Source organism: Heterodontus francisci, unplaced genomic scaffold (genome assembly GCF_036365525.1).
Source record: "Heterodontus francisci isolate sHetFra1 unplaced genomic scaffold, sHetFra1.hap1 HAP1_SCAFFOLD_1082, whole genome shotgun sequence".
Classification (NCBI taxonomy): Eukaryota; Metazoa; Chordata; class Chondrichthyes; order Heterodontiformes; family Heterodontidae; genus Heterodontus; species Heterodontus francisci.
Window position 1 is genome coordinate 54,375 of NW_027142029.1, and position 16,542 is coordinate 70,916.

Sequence of the window (16,542 nt, forward strand, 5' to 3'; positions counted from 1 at the left end):
TCTGGATGAGGTTACAGAGATAGGGAGGGTTGTCGGGTCTGGATGAGGTTACAGGGATAGGGTGGGTTGTAGAGGCTGGAGGAGGTTACAGAGATAGGATGGGTTGTAGGGGCTGGATGAGGTAACAGAGATAGGGAGGGTTGTCGGGGCTGGAGGAGGTGACAGAGATAGGGAGGGTTGTCGGGGCTGGTGGAGGTTACAGGGATAGGGAGGGTTGTCGGGTCTGGATGAGGTTACAGGGATAGGGTGGGTTGTAGAGGCTGGAGGAGGTTACAGAGATAGGGAGGGTTGTCGGGGCTGGAGGAGGTTACAGAGATAGGGAGGGTTGTCGGGGCTGGTGGAGGTTACAGGGATAGGGAGGGTTGTCGGGTCTGGATGAGGTTACAGGGATAGGGTGGGTTGTAGAGGCTGGAGGAGGTTACAGAGATAGGGAGGGTTGTCGGGGCTGGAGGAGGTGACAGAGATAGGGAGGGTTGTCGGGGCTGGAAGAGGTGACAGAGATAGGGAGGGTTGTCGGGGCTGGAGGAGGTGACAGAGATAGGGAGGGTTGTCGGGGCTGGAAGAGGTGACAGAGATAGGGAAGTTGGAGGGACTGGAGTCGTTTACAGAGATAGGGAGGGTTGTAGGGGCTGGAGGAGGTTACAGAGATAGGGAGGGTTGTCGGGACTGGAGGAGGTTACAGAGATAGGGAGGGTTGTAGGGGCTGGAGGAGGTGACAGAGATAGGGAGGGGCCGAAGAGGGTTGTGAAAACGAGGATAGGAATTTTGAAATCGAGCCGTTGCTGGGTGTTGAGCCAGTCTCAGTCATGGAGCACGGGGAGCTCGGTGGGTGGGAACGGCAGCCGAGTTTGGGATGAGCTGAAGTTCCCGGGGGGGGGGTGCAGAATGTGGGAGAGTGGGGACGGGGAGCTTGCTCGGGATAGTCCAGCGTTGGGGTGAGTAAGGCCGGGACGAGGGCTTCCGCAGTCGATCAGCCTCCGTCCTGTGGTAATCGTTGTACGCCCTTGCTGTGGACTTCGCCTGCAGGGGACACTTCTCGGCAGGTCAGGGAGAGCGGAGAAGCGCGCGGGCAACCCTCTCTCCCTTTCGGCCGAGGATCACTGCTTTGAAATATTCCCTGAGTTTTCCTCTCCCCAGGTGAGGGGGGATTCACCCTGCGGCTGTGCCAAGCTGTCGGGGGGCCCGTCGTCCTCTGCGTGTGCCCACCCGCCGACCGCCACCACCCCCCCCACCCCCCCGCCTCTCCATCTCCGTGTGTTCCTGATGGTGATGCCCCACGCAGTCGAATAGGCCACCCGCGCTGTCGAGCAGCCACGGAGTTCGACCCGCCAACCCCTACCCGCGCAACCCCCTCCCCGACCCGCCGCAGCCTGGTTGACCTGGGCGCGGAGTGTGGGGGGGGTGGGGGGTTGCAGGGTAGCTTCCCTGTAACCTCCTCCAGCCCCTACAACCCTCCCTATCCCCGTAACCTCCTCCAGTCCCTACAACCCTCCCTATCCCTGTAACCTCCTGCAGCCCCGACATCCCTCCCTATCTCTGTAACCTCTTCCAGCCCCCTACAACCCTCCCTATCTCTGTAACCTCCTCCATCCCCCTACAACCCTCGCTATCCCTGTAACCTCCTCCAGCCCCCCTACAGCCCTCCCCATCTCTGTAAAATCGGTGAAGGGCTGCTCGACTGTGGCTGCATCGCTTTGGGGGTTCCACAGGGCTGCAGCGGCGCCCCATGTCTCGTGCTGTGGCGGTTGACACTCACCTGATGTGGGCTCTTGGTGCGGGGGGGGGGGGGGTGCAGTGGGGAGGGTAGCAGAGGCTCCCCACTTCATCCCCGCCCAGCGGAGGGCGTCAGCAGTTGGGCGGGGGTCCGTGAGGGGTAGTTGGGGGTAGGTGTGGGGGCTCTGATTGGGTTACGTGCCCTTGGCCAAGGGAGAGCAGGGGATCAAAGCGCCGACGTTTCCTGCTCCTGCCACGGGGAAAGAATTCAACGAGGTGATGCCTCACCTGGTCGACCATCCGGGCACAAAGGTGAAAAGGGGTCCCAAATTGGCTAGTGAGGTTACTGAGGCTCACACTCTGACACACACACGCACGCAGGTGCAGGGATCGAGTCTGGGCCTCTCCTGGGTTCAGGATACGGGTTGAGGCGTTGCTGGGGGGAGTGGGGGTTGCAGGGTGGCCCCCGGGCATGGAGAGCACACCGGGGGTGGGGGAGGGGGGTGCCGCCCACAAGGAGCGCCCGCATCTCCGTTCGGGACACGCGGACTTGAGCTGGAAGAAAAAAGTGCGATGCCCCACTCGGTCGATTAGCCACCTTCCACTCACTGTCCGATGCTCCCTCACGGCTCGGGAGAGTTGGGGGCGGGGGTGGGGGAGGGCTGGCCCCGTGTCTCTGCCGGATCACTCGGCTCATTTTGCAACGCTCCGGCCTCGGGACATTCAACTGTGGGGGGCATCGCAGAGCACACGCCCACCCCCCCCCCCCCACAAGCCTCTCCATGCCTCTCACCCAGCGTGATCCTCAGTCCACAGCGAGCGCGCACTGCGGGCGGAGGAGCACAGGATTCAACCGCGAAGCCCCCCCCGTGGCCGAATATCGGGGGGGGGGGGGGGTGGGGGTGGGTGGAGGGAGGCCCGCTGCTGAGCTGAAGGGCCGGGGGACGGGCCTCGGTACCCACGCCGGGCGCCAACCCGAGGCTTCCCCTGACACGTGTGGGGCGAGGCATCGCGGTCCTGGATTTTGGGCGGACAGGCGGGGCGGCGCCTCACCCGGTCGAATATCACCCCCCCCCCCCCCCGCCCCGCCGCATCGATCGTGCTCCCAGCCCTCCCTTTCCGATCAGCCCGACCGGTGGCGACTGGGCGGTGGGGGGGGGGGCTTTCGGCCAGATGCGCGACGCCTCGCCCAGTCGAACAGCTGGCCCTCGGCCCCCCCCCCCCACCCACCTGACCGCCCAACCTCATCAACTGGGATGGGGAGGTCGGTTCACTTAACTGGCGGAGGGGGAAAAAAAAAGTGGCTATTCTGGGATGGCCTGGTCGCCAGGGGAGACGAGGAGGCAGCAGCCTCCGAGCATGTGCAGTCCGGAGGGAGGGAGGAGGGAGTGTGTTGATTTCAAGGGGGGGGGGGAGGGGAAGAGGTCGGGCCGGCCTTAAAATTTGGGCTTCCTTTGTTGCTCGAGGCTCTCGAGGTGGAGTTGGTGGCCAGTTCCTCCCTCTGGCTGCCTGCCTCTTTCTGTCTCTCCCTCTGCTGCTTTCTCCTACCCTCTCTCGAGCCGGAAGCTTTGAAAGAAAGAACGAAAGAGAGAGAGAGAGAGAGAGAGAGAGAGAGAAAAAAAAACTTCACTCGTCGAGGACTGGGGAGGGAGGGAGTGAGTGACTCGGGAGGAGGAGGGGTTGGGGGAGGGGAGAGAGAGAGAGAGAGAGAGAGAGAGAGAGTGTGTGTGTGTGAGAGAGAGAGAGAGAGAAAAAGAGGACGACCATTGTTGAGACAGAGTGGATTAAGTTGAGTGAGTGACTCAGAGGAGGGGGTTGGTAGGAGGAAGAGGAGGAGGAGGAGGGCCCGGGGCTAGGGGGGGGGTGGGCTGGGGTTCAGGGGTCGGAACGAGGGAGGGCGGCGAGAGAGAGAGAGAGGGGGGGGGGGAAACCATCGGAAAGGCAGCGGGAGAGCATGTCGGCCAACGAGGAGGAGGAGGCGGCACAGGAAGAGTTTGCGGAGGCCAAGCGACGCATTCGAGGTAACGTGGTGAGGGAGGGAGGGAAAGAGGGTCTTTGGGGTGAGGGGGGTGCAGCTGGGAGCCCCTCTCCCTCCCTCTCTCCCCACCCCGTTCTCTCTCTCTCTCTCTCTCCCCCCTCGTTCTCTCTCTCTCTCCCCCCCCGCTATTTCTTTCTCCCCATCACTCGGTCCAGGGAGGGGGGAGGACTTAGAGGGATTGTGCCCGCCGCGGGCCTAAGGCCTCGGACTCGCCCGGGTGCGAGGGAGAGAGTTTGGATGGAGTTGAGAGTGGTTTTCCTCTCCCTCTCTCTCTGTCTCTCTCTCTCTCTCTCCTGGCCGTGTGCTCCTGTTCCTGAAATGTGCTCTCTCTCTCTCTCTCTCTCTCTCTCTCTCTCCCTCCCTGTGTTTCTCCCTCTTGTCTTTCTCCGGCGAGTCGAGGCCGGCTGCACCGGCCGAAGGGATCGGGGGTTGGGTGGCTGCGGGGGTGGAGGGAGGGAAGTGGGAAGCATTTTGCGAATTCCAGGCTGCCTTTGTGAGTGGGCCTTTGTCTGCCGGGCTCTGACTCTCTCTCTCTGTCAGTCTGTATCATGTGTTCGCGGTCTCTCTCCATGTGTTTTCTCTGCTGTGTGTGTCTCTCTGTCCCTCCGCTGTGTGTGTGTCTGTCCCTCCGCTGTGTGTGTCTGTCCCTCCGCTGTGTGTGTCTGTCCCTCCGCTGTGTGTGTGTGTGTGTCTGTCCCTCTGCTGTGTGTGTGTGTCTGTCCCTCTGCTGTGTGTGTGTGTCTGTCCCTCTGCTGTGTGTGTGTCTGTCCCTCTGCTGTGTGTGTGTCTGTCCCTCTGCTGTGTGTGTGTCTGTCCCTCCGCTGTGTGTGTGTGTCTGTCCCTCCGCTGTGTGTGTGTGTCTGTCCCTCCGCTGTGTGTGTGTCTGTCCCTCCGCTGTGTGTGTGTCTGTCCCTCCGCTGTGTGTGTGTGTCTGTCCCTCCGCTGTGTGTGTGTGTCTGTCCCTCCGCTGTGTGTGTGTGTCTGTCCCTCCGCTGTGTGTGTGTTTCTGTCCCTCCGCTGTGTGTGTGTTTCTGTCCCTTCGCTGTGTGTGTGTGTGTGTGTGTCTGTCCCTCCGCTGTGTGTGTGTGTCTGTCCCTCCGCTGTGTGTGTGTGTGTCTGTCCCTCCGCTGTGTGTGTGTGTGTCTGTCCCTCCGCTGTGTGTGTGTGTCTGTCCCTCCGCTGTGTGTGTGTGTCTGTCCCTCCGCTGTGTGTGTGTGTCTGTCCCTCCGCTGTGTGTGTGTGTGTGTCCCTCCGCTGTGTGTGTGTCCCTCCGCTGTGTGTGTGTCCCTCCGCTGTGTGTGTGTCCCTCCGCTGTGTGTGTGTGTGTGTCCCTCCGCTGTGTGTGTGTGTGTGTCTGTCCCTCCGCTGTGTGTGTGTTTCTGTCCCTCCGCTGTGTGTGTGTGTCTGTCCCTCCGCTGTGTGTGTGTGTCTGTCCCTCCGCTGTGTGTGTGTTTCTGTCCCTTCGCTGTGTGTGTGTGTGTGTCTGTCCCTCCGCTGTGTGTGTGTGTGTCTGTCCCTCCGCTGTGTGTGTGTGTCTGTCCCTCCGCTGTGTGTGTGTGTGTCTGTCCCTTCGCTGTGTGTGTGTGTGTCTGTCCCTCCGCTGTGTGTGTGTTTCTGTCCCTCCGCTGTGTGTGTGTTTCTGTCCCTCCGCTGTGTGTGTGTGTCTGTCCCTCCGCTGTGTGTGTGTGTTTCTGTCCCTCCGCTGTGTGTGTGTGTGTGTCTGTCCCTCCGCTGTGTGTGTGTGTGTGTCTGTCCCTCCGCTGTGTGTGTGTGTGTGTGTCCCTCCGCTGTGTGTGTGTGTGTGTCCCTCCGCTGTGTGTGTGTGTCCCTCCGCTGTGTGTGTGTGTCCCTCCGCTGTGTGTGTGTGTCCCTCCGCTGTGTGTGTGTGTGTGTGTCTCTCCGCTGTGTATCTCTGTCCCTCCGCTGTGTGTGCGTCTCTCTGTCCCTCCGCTGTGTGTCTGTCCCTGTGCTGTGTGTGTGTGACGCCCCCCTGTGTCGCAGTGCCCACCTTGATGTAACACTGGCTTCCCCTTTCCCCAGAGGTGGAGGCAGAGTTGGACCAAGAAATCTCCGGGTCTGAGGAACTGAAGGTGAAAAAGAAGAAGAAACCACGGAAACTGAGAGAACCAAAGATCCCGAAAATCAAACGGTCAAAAAAGGAGGTAACAGAGAGAGAGAGATAACATTCCAGTCAGTAACTCACTCCCGGGTATCTGTTATTCTATATATCAATCACCCCGAACCCCTCAATTAGATTCCAGTCTATAACTCACTCCCGGGAATCTGTTATTCTATATATCAATCACCCCGAACCCCTCAATTAGATTCCAGTCTATAACTCACTCCCGGGAATCTGTTATTCTATATATAAACCCCCCCGAACCCCTCGATTAGATTCCAGTCTGTAACTCACTCCCGGGAATCTGTTATTCTATATACAAACCACCCCGAACCCCTCGATTAGATTCCAGTCTGTAACTCACTCCTGGGTATGTGTTATTCTATATATAAACCACCCGAACCCCTCGATTAGATTCCAGTCTGTAACTCACTCCCGGGTATCTGTTATTCTATATATAAACCACCCCGAACCCCTCGATTAGATTCCAGTCTGTAACTCACTCCCGGGAATCTGTTCTATATATAAACCACCCGAACCCCTCGATTAGATTCCAGTCTGTAACTCACTCCCGGGAATCTGTTCTATATATAAACCCCCCGAACCCCTCGATTAGATTCCAGTCTGTAACTCACATCCGGGTATCTGTTATTCTATATATCAACCACCCCGAACCCCTCGATTAGATTCCAGTCTGCAATTCACTCCCGGGTATCTGTTATTCTATATATAAACCTCCCGAACCCCTCGATTAGATTCCAGTCTGTAACTCACTCCCAGGTATCTCTTATTATATATATAAACCCGCCCGAACCCCTCGATTAGATTCCCATCTGCAACTCACTCCCGGGTGTGTGTTATTCTATATATCAACCACCCCGAACCTCTCGATTAGATTCCAGTCTGCAACTCACTCCCGGGTATCTGTTATTCTATATATAAACCCCCCGAACCCCTCGATTAGATTCCAGTCTGTAACTCACTCCCGGGTATCTGTTATTCTATATATAAACCCCCCCGAACCTCTCGATTAGATTCCAGTCTGTAACTCACTCCCAGGTATCTGTTATTCTATATATAGACCCCCCTGAACGCCTCGATTAGATTCCAGTCTGTAACTCACTCCCGGGTATCTGTTATTCTATATATGAACCACCCGAAACCCTCGATTAGATTCCAGTCTGTAACTCACTCCCGGGTATCTGTTATTCTATATATAAACCCCTCCGAACCCCTCGATTAGATTCCAGTCTGGAACTCACTCCCGGGTATCTGTTATTCTATATATAAACCACCCCGAACCCCTCGATTAGATTCCAGTCTGGAACTCACTCCCGGGTATCTGTTATTCTATATAGAAACCCCCCCGAGCCACTCGATTAGATTCCAGTCTGTAACTCACTCCCCGGTATCTGTTATTCTATGTATCAACCACCCCGAACCCCTCGATTAGCTTCCAGTCTGTAACTCACTCCTGGGTATCTGTTGTTCTATATATAAACCCCCCCGAACCCCTCGATTAGATTCCAGTCTGTAACTCACTCCTGGGTGTCTGTTATTCTATATATAAACCCCCACCAAACCCGTCGATTCGATTCCGATCTGCAACTCACTCCCGGGTATCTGTTATTCTATATATAAGCCCCACTGAACCCCTCTATTAGATTCCAGTCTGTAACTCACTCCCGGGTCTGTGTTATTCCATATAGAAACCCCCCCGAACCTCTCGATTAGATTCCAGTCTGCAACTCACTCCCGGGTATCTGTTATTCTATATATAAGCCCCACTGAACCCCTCTATTAGATTCCAGTCTGTAACTCACTCCCGGGTATGTGTTGTTCCATATCGAAAGCCCCCCCGAACCTCTCGATTAGATTCCAGTCTGTAACTCACTCCCGGGTATCTGTTATTCTATATATAAACCCCCGAACCCTTCGATTAGATTCCAGTCTGTAACTCACTCCCGGGAATCTGTTATTCTATATTTCAAGCACCCCGAACCCCTCGATTAGATTCCAGTCTGTAACTCAGTCCCAGCTATTTGTTATTCTCGGTATAAACTCCGCGAACCCCTCGATTAGGTTCCAGTCTGTAACTCACTCCCGGGTATCTGTTATTCTATATCTAAACCCCCACTGAACCCCTCTATTAGATTCCAGTCTGTTACTCACTTCCAGGTATCTGTTGTTCTATATATAAACCCCCTGAACCCCTTGATTCAATTCCAGTCTGTAACTCACTCTCGGGTATCTGTTATTCTATATATCAACCACCCCGAACCCCTCGATTAGATTCCAGTCTGCAACTGACGCCCGGGTATCTGTTGCTCTATATAGAAACACCCCCAAACCTCATCGATTAGATTCCTGTCTGTAACTCACTCCCGGGAATCTGTTATTCTGTACATAAACCCCCACCGAACCCCTCGATTAGGTTCCAGTCTGTAACTCACTCCCGGGTATCTGTTATTCTCTATATAAACCACCCGAACCCCTCGATTAGATTCCAGTCTGTAACTGACGCCCGGGAATCTGTTATTATATATATAAACCCGCCCGAACCCTTCGATTAGATTCCAGTCTGTAACTCACTCCTGGGTATCTGTTGTTCTATATATAAACCCCCACCAAACCCGTCGATTAGATTCCGATCTGCAACTCACTCCCGGGTATCTGTTATTCTATATATAAACCCCCCCGAACCTCTCGCTTAGATTCCAGTCTGTAACTCACTCCCGGGTATCTGTTATTCTATATATAAACCCCCCCAAACCCCTCGATTAGATTCCAGTCTGTAACTCACTCCCGGGTATCTGTTATTCTATATATCAACCACCCCGAACCCTTCAATTAGATTCCAGTCTGTAACTCACTCCCGGGTATCTGTTATTCTATATATCAAGCACCCCGAACCCCTCGATTAGATTGCAGTCTGTAACTCACTCTCGGGAATCTGTTATTCTATATATCAAGCACCCCGAACCCCTCGATTAGATTGCAGTCTGTAACTCACTCCCGGGAATCTGTTATTCTATATATCAAGCACCCCGAACCCCTCGATTAGATTCCAGTCTGTAACTCACTCCCAGGTATCTGTTATTCTATATATCAAGCACCCCGAACCCTTCGATTAGATTCCAGTCTGTAACTCACTCCCGGGTATCTGTTATTCTATATATCAAGCACCCCGAACCCCTCGATTAGATTGCAGTCTGTAACTCACTCTCGGGAATCTGTTATTCTATATATCAAGCACCCCGAACCCCTCGATTAGATTGCAGTCTGTAACTCACTCCCGGGAATCTGTTATTCTATATATCAAGCACCCCGAACCCCTCGATTAGATTCCAGTCTGTAACTCACTCCCAGGTATCTGTTATTCTATATATCAAGCACCCCGAACCCTTCGATTAGATTCCAGTCTGTAACTCAGTCCCAGCTATTTGTTATTCTCGGTATAAACTCCGCGAACCCCTCGATTAGGTTCCAGTCTGTAACTCACTCCCAGGTATCTGTTATTCTATATCTAAACCCCCACTGAACCCCTCTATTAGATTCCAGTCTGTTACTCACTCCCGGGTATCTGTTATTCTATATATAAACCCCCTGAACCCCTTGATTAGCTTCCAGTCTGTAACTCACTCCCGCGTATCTGTTATTCTATATATCAACCACCCCGAACCCCTCGATTAGATTCCAGTCTGTAACTCACTCCCGGGTATCTGTTATTCTATATATAAACCACCCTGAACCCCTATATTAGATTCCAGTCTGTAACTCACTCCCGGGTATCTGTTATTCTATATATAAAACACCACCTGAACCCCTCGATTAGATTCCAGTCTGCAACTGACGCCCGGGTATCTGTTGCTCTATGTAGAAACACCCCCAAACCTCATCGATTAGATCCCTGTCTGTAACTCACTCCCGGGTATCTGTTATTCTATATATAAACCACCCGAACCCCTCGATTAGATTCCAGTCTGTAACTCACTCCCGGGTATCTGTTATTCTATATATAAACCCCCTGAACCCCTTGATTAGCTTCCAGTCTGTAACTCACTCCCGCGTATCTGTTATTCTATATATCAACCACCCCGAACCCCTCGATTAGATTCCAGTCTGTAACTCACTCCCGGGTATCTGTTATTCTATATATAAACCACCCTGAACCCCTATATTAGATTCCAGTCTGTAACTCACTCCCGGGTATCTGTTATTCTATATATAAAACACCACCTGAACCCCTCGATTAGATTCCAGTCTGCAACTGACGCCCGGGTATCTGTTGCTCTATGTAGAAACACCCCCAAACCTCATCGATTAGATCCCTGTCTGTAACTCACTCCCGGGTATCTGTTATTCTATATATAAACCACCCGAACCCCTCGATTAGATTCCAGTCTGTAACTCACTCCCGGGAATCTGTTGTTCTATATATAAACCACCCGAACCCCTCGATTAGATTCCAGTCTGTAACTCACTCCCGGGTATCTGTTATTCTATATATAAACCACCCACAACCCCTCGATTAGATTCCAGTCTGTAACTCACTCGCGGGTATCTGTTATTCTATATATAATCCCCCCGAACCCCTCGATTAGATTCCAGTCTGTAACTCACTCCCGGGTATCTGTTATTCTATATATAAACCCCCCAAACCCCTCGATTAGATTCCAGTCTGTAACTCACTCCCGGGAATCTGTTGTTCTATATATAAACCCCCCAGAACCCCTCGATTAGATTCCAGTCTGTAACTCACTCCCGGGTATCTGTTATTCTATATATAAACCACCCCGAACCCCTCGATTAGATTCCAGTCTGGAACTCACTCCCGGGTATCTGTTATTCTATATATCAACCACCCACAACCCCTCGATTAGATTCCAGTCTGGAACTCACTCCCGGGTATCTGTTATTCTATATATCAACCACCCACAACCCCTCGATTAGATTCCAGTCTGTAACTCACTCGCGGGTATATGTTATTCTATATATAAACCACCCACAACCCCTCGATTAGATTCCAGTCTGTAACTCACTCCCGGGAATCTGTTATTCTATATATAAACCACCCACAACCCCTCGATTAGATTCCAGTCTGTAACTCACTCGCGGGTATCTGTTATTCTATATATAATCCCCCCGAAACCCTCGATTAGATTCCAGTCTGTAACTCACTCCCGGGTATCTGTTATTCTATATATAAACCACCCCGAACCCCTCAATTAGCTTCCAGTCTGTAACTCACTCCCGGGTATCTGTTGTTCAATATCTAAACCCCCCCGAACCCGTTTATTAGATTCCAGTCTGTAACTCACTGCCGGGTATCTGTTATTCTATATCTAAACCCCCACCGAACCCCTCGATTTGATTCCAGTCTGTTACTGACTCCCAGGTATCTGTTGTTCAATATCTAAACCCCCACCGAACCCCTCGATTAGATTCCAGTCTGTTACTGACTCCCAGGTATCTGTTGTTCAATATCTAAACCCCCACCGAACCCTTCGATTTGATTCCAGTCTGTTACTGACTCCCAGGTATCTGTTGTTCAATATCTAAACCCCCACCGAACCCTTCGATTCGATTCCAGTCTGTAACTCACTCCCGGGTATCTGTTATTCTCTATATAAACCTCCCTGAACCCCTCGATTAGATTCCAGTCTGTAACTCACTCCCGGGTATCTGTTATTCTATATATCAACCACCCTGAACCCCTCGATTAGATTCCAGTCTGTAACTCACTCCCGGGTATCTGTTATTCTATATATAAACCCCCGAAAACCTCGATTAGATTCCAGTCTGTAACTCACACCCGGGTATCTGTTATTCTATATATCAACCACCCTGAACCCCTCGATTAGATTCCAGTCTGTAACTCACTCCCGGGTATCTGTTATTCTATATATAAACCACCCTGAACCCCTCGATTAGATTCCAGTCTGTAACTCACTCCCGGGTATCTGTTATTCTATATATCAACCACCCTGAACCCCTCGATTAGATTCCAGTCTGTAACTCACTCCCGGGTATCTGTTATTCTATATATCAACCACCCCGAACCCCTCGATTAGATTCCAGTCTGTAACTCACTCCTGGGTATCTGTTATTCTATATATAAACCCCCCGAACCCCTCGATTAGATTCCAGTCTGTAACTCACTCCCGGGTATCTGTTGTTCTATATATCAACCACCCCGAACCCCTCGATTGGATTCCCATCTGCAACTCACTCCCAGGTATCTCTTATTATATATATAAACCCCCTGAACTCCTTGGTTCGATTCCAGTCTTTAACTCACCCTTGGGTGTCTGTTCTCTGCATAAACCACCCCGAACCCCTCGATTAGGTTCCAGTCTGTAACTCACTCCAGGGAATCTGTTATTCTATATATAAACCACCCCGAACCCCTCGATTAGATTCCAGTCTGTAACTCACTCCCGGGAATCTGTTATTCTCTATATAAACCCCCCGAACCCCTCGATTAGATTCCAGTCTGTAACTCACTCCCGGGAATCTGTTATTCTCTATATAAACCCCCCTGAACCGCTCGATTAGATTCCAGTCTGTAACTCACTCCCGGGTATCTGTTATTCTATATATAAACCACCCTGAACCCCTCGATTAGATTCCAGTCTGTAACTCACTCCTGGGTATATGTTATTCTATATATAAACACCCCGAACCCCTCGATTAGATTCCAGTCTGTAACTCACTCCCAGGTATCTGTTATTCTATATATAAACACCCCGAACCCCTCGATGAGATTCCAGTCTGTAACTCACTCCCGGGTATCTGTTATTCTATATATAAACCACCCCGAACCGCTCGATTGGATTCCAGTCTGTAACTCACTCCCGGGTATCTGTTATTCTATATATAAACCACCCCGAACCCCTCGATTAGCTTCCAGTCTGTAACTCGCTCCCAGGTATCTGTTATTCTATATCTAAACCCCCACCGAAACCCTCGATTTGATTCCAGTCTGTAACTCACTCCCAGGTATCTGTTATTCTATATATAAACCCCCGAACCCCTCGATTAGATTCCAGTCTGTTACTGACTCCCAGGTATCTGTTATTCTATATATAAACCCCTCCGAACCCCTCGATTAGATTCCAGTCTGTAACTCACTCCCGGGTATCTGTTATTCTATATATAAACCCCCCCGAACCCCTCGATTAGATTCCAGTCTGTTACTGACTCCCAGGTATCTGTTGTTCAATATCTAAACCCCTCCGAACCCCTCGATTAGATTCCAGTCTGTAACTCACTCCCGGGTATCTGTTATTCTATATATAAACCACCCCGAACCCCTCGATTAGATTCCAGTCTGTAACTCACTCCCGGGTATCTGTTATTCTATATATAAACCCCCCCGAACCCCTCGATTAGATTCCAGTCTGTTACTGACTCCCAGGTATCTGTTGTTCAATATCTAAACCCCTCCGAACCCCTAGATTAGATTCCAGTCTGTAACTCACTCCCAGGAATCTGTTATTCTGCACATCAACCCCCACCGAACCCTTCGATTGGATTCCAGTCTGTTACTCACTCCCAGGTATCTGTTCAATATCTAAACACACCCGAATCCCTTTATTAGATTCCAGTCTGTGACTCGCTCCTGGGTATCTGTTATTCTATATATAAACCCCCCGAACCCCTCGATTAGATTCCAGTCTGTAACTCACTGCCAGGTATCTGTTATTCTATATATAAACCCCCCGAACCCCTCGATTAGATTCCAGTCTGTAACTCACTCCCGGGTATCTGTTATTCTATATATAAACCCCCCCGAACCCCTCGATTAGATTCCAGTCTGTAACTCACTCCCGGGTATCTGTTATTCTATATATAAACCCCCCGAACCCATCCATTAGATTCCAGTCTGTAACTCACTCTCGGGTATCTGTTATTCTATATATAAACCCCCTGAACCCCTTGATTCAATTCCAGTCTGTAACTTACTCTCGGGTATCTGCTATTCTATATCTAAACCCCCACCGAACCCCTCTATTTGATTCCAGTCTGTTACTCACTCCCAGGTATCTGTTGTTTTATATATAAACCACCCCGAACCCCTCGATTAGATTCCAGTCTGTAACTCACTCCCAGGTATCTGTTGTTCTATATATAAACCACCCTGAACCCCTCGCTTAGATTCCAGTCTGTAACTCACTCCCGGGTGTCTGTTATTCTATATATAAACCTCCCCGAACCCCTCGATTAGATTCCAGTCTGTAACTCACTCCCGGGTATCTGTTGTTCTATATATCAACCACCCCGAACCCCTCGATTAGTTTCCAGTCTGTGACTCGCTCCTGGGTATCTGTTATTCTATATATCAACCACCCCGAACCCCTCGATTAGATTCCAGTCTGTAACTCACTCCCGGGTATCTGTTGTTCTATATATCAACCACCCCGAACCCCTCGATTAGTTTCCAGTCTGTGACTCGCTCCTGGGTATCTGTTATTCTATATATAAACCCCCTGAACCCCTCGATTAGATTCCAGTCTGTAACTCACACCCGGGTATCTGTTATTCTATATATAAACCACCCCGAACCCCTCGATTAGATTCCAGTCTGTAACTCACTCCCGGGTATCTGTTATTCTATATATAAACCCCCCCCTGAACCCCTCGATTAGATTCCAGTCTGTAACTCACTCCCGGGTATCTGTTATTCCATATATAAACCACCCTGAACCCCTCTATTTGATTCCAGTCTGTAACTCACTCCCAGGTATCTGTTATTCTTTATATAAACCCCCCGAACCCCTCGATTAGATTCCAGTCTGTAACTCACTCCCAGGTATCTGTTATTCTTTATATAAACCCCCCGAACCCCTCGATTAGATTCCAGTCTGTAACTCACTCCCAGGTATCTGTTATTCTTTATATAAACCCCCCGAACCGCTCGATTAGATTCCAGTCTGCAACTCACTCCCGGGTATCTGTTGTTCTATATATAAACCCCCCGAACCCATCCATTAGATTCCAGTCTGCAGCTCACTCCCGGGTATCTGTTATTCTATATATAAACCCCCTGAACCCCTTGATTCAATTCCAGTCTGTAACTTACTCTCGGGTATCTGCCATTCTATATATGAACCCTCACCGAACCCCTCTATTTGATTCCAGTCTGTAACTCACTCCCAGGTATCTGTTGTTCAATATCTAAACCCCCCCCGAACCCCTCGATTAGATTCCAGTCTGTAACTCTCTCCCAGGTATCTGTTATTCTATATATAAACACCCCGAACCCCTCGATTAGATTCCAGTCTGTAACTCACTCCCGGGTATCTGTTATTCTATATATAAACCACCGAACCCCTCGATTAGATTCCAGTCTGCAACTCACTCCCGGGAATCTGTTATTCTATATATCAACCACCCCGAACCCCTCGATTAGATTCCAGTCTGTAACTCACTCCCGGGTATCTGTTATTCTATATATAAACCAGCCCGAACCCCTCGATTAGATTCCAGTCTGTAACTCACTCCCGGGTATCTGTTATTCTATATATAAACCCCCCGAACCCATCCATTAGATTCCAGTCTGTAACTCACTCCCGGGTATCTGTTATTCTATATATAAACCACCCCGAACTCCTCGATTGGATTCCAGTCTGGAACTCACTCTCGGGTATCTGTTATTCTATATATAAACCACCCCGAACTCCTCGATTAGATTCCAGTCTGTAACTCACTCCCGGGTATCTGTTATTCTATAGACAAACGACCCCGAACCCCTCGATTAGATTCCAGTCTGTAACTCACTCCCGGGTATCTGTTATTCTATAGACAAACGACCCCGAACCCCTCGATTAGATTCCAGTCTGTAACTCACTCCCGGGTATCTGTTATTCTATATATAAACCTCCCGAACCCATTCGATTAGATTCCAGTCTGTAACTCACTCCCGGGTATCTGTTATTCTATATATAAACCCCCCCGAACCCCTCGATTAGATTCCAATCTGTAACTCACTCCTGGGTATCTGTTATTCTATATATAAACCTCCCGAACCCATTCGATTAGATTCCAGTCTGTAACTCACTCCCGGGTATCTGTTATTCTATATATAAACCCCCCGAACCCCTCGATTAGATTCCAGTCTGTAACTCACTCCCGGGTATCTGTTATTCTATAGACAAACGACCCCGAACCCTGCGATTAGATTCCAGTCTGTAACTCACTCCTGGGTATCTGTTATTCTATATATAAACCTCCCGAACCCATTCGATTAGATTCCAGTCTGTAACTCACTCCCGGGTGTCTCTTATTCTATATATAAACCCCCTGAACTCCTTGGTTTGATTCCAGTCTGTAACTCACTCCCGGGAATCTGTTATTCTATATATAAACCACCCCGAACCCCTCAATTAGCTTCCAGTCTGTAACTCACTCCCAGGTATCTGTTGTTCAATATCTAAACCCCCCCGAACCCGTTTATTAGATTCCAGTCTGTAACTCACTCCCGGGTATCTGTTATTCTATATCTAAACCCCCACCGAACCCCTCGATTTGATTCCAGTCTGTTACTGACTCCCAGGTATCTGTTGTTCAATATATAAACCACCCGAACCCCTCGATTAGATTCCAGTCTGCAACTCACTCCCGGGTATCTGTTATTCTCTAAATAAACCCCCCGAACCCCTCGATTAGA

General features: G+C 50.6%; 1 pseudogene; it reads left to right on the forward strand.

The window, feature by feature from the left end:
- The first annotated feature begins 3,615 nt into the window (after positions 1-3,615).
- LOC137366317 (chromodomain-helicase-DNA-binding protein 4-like) overlaps positions 3,616-16,542 on the forward strand; it is a 54,301-nt pseudogene continuing 41,374 nt past the window's right edge.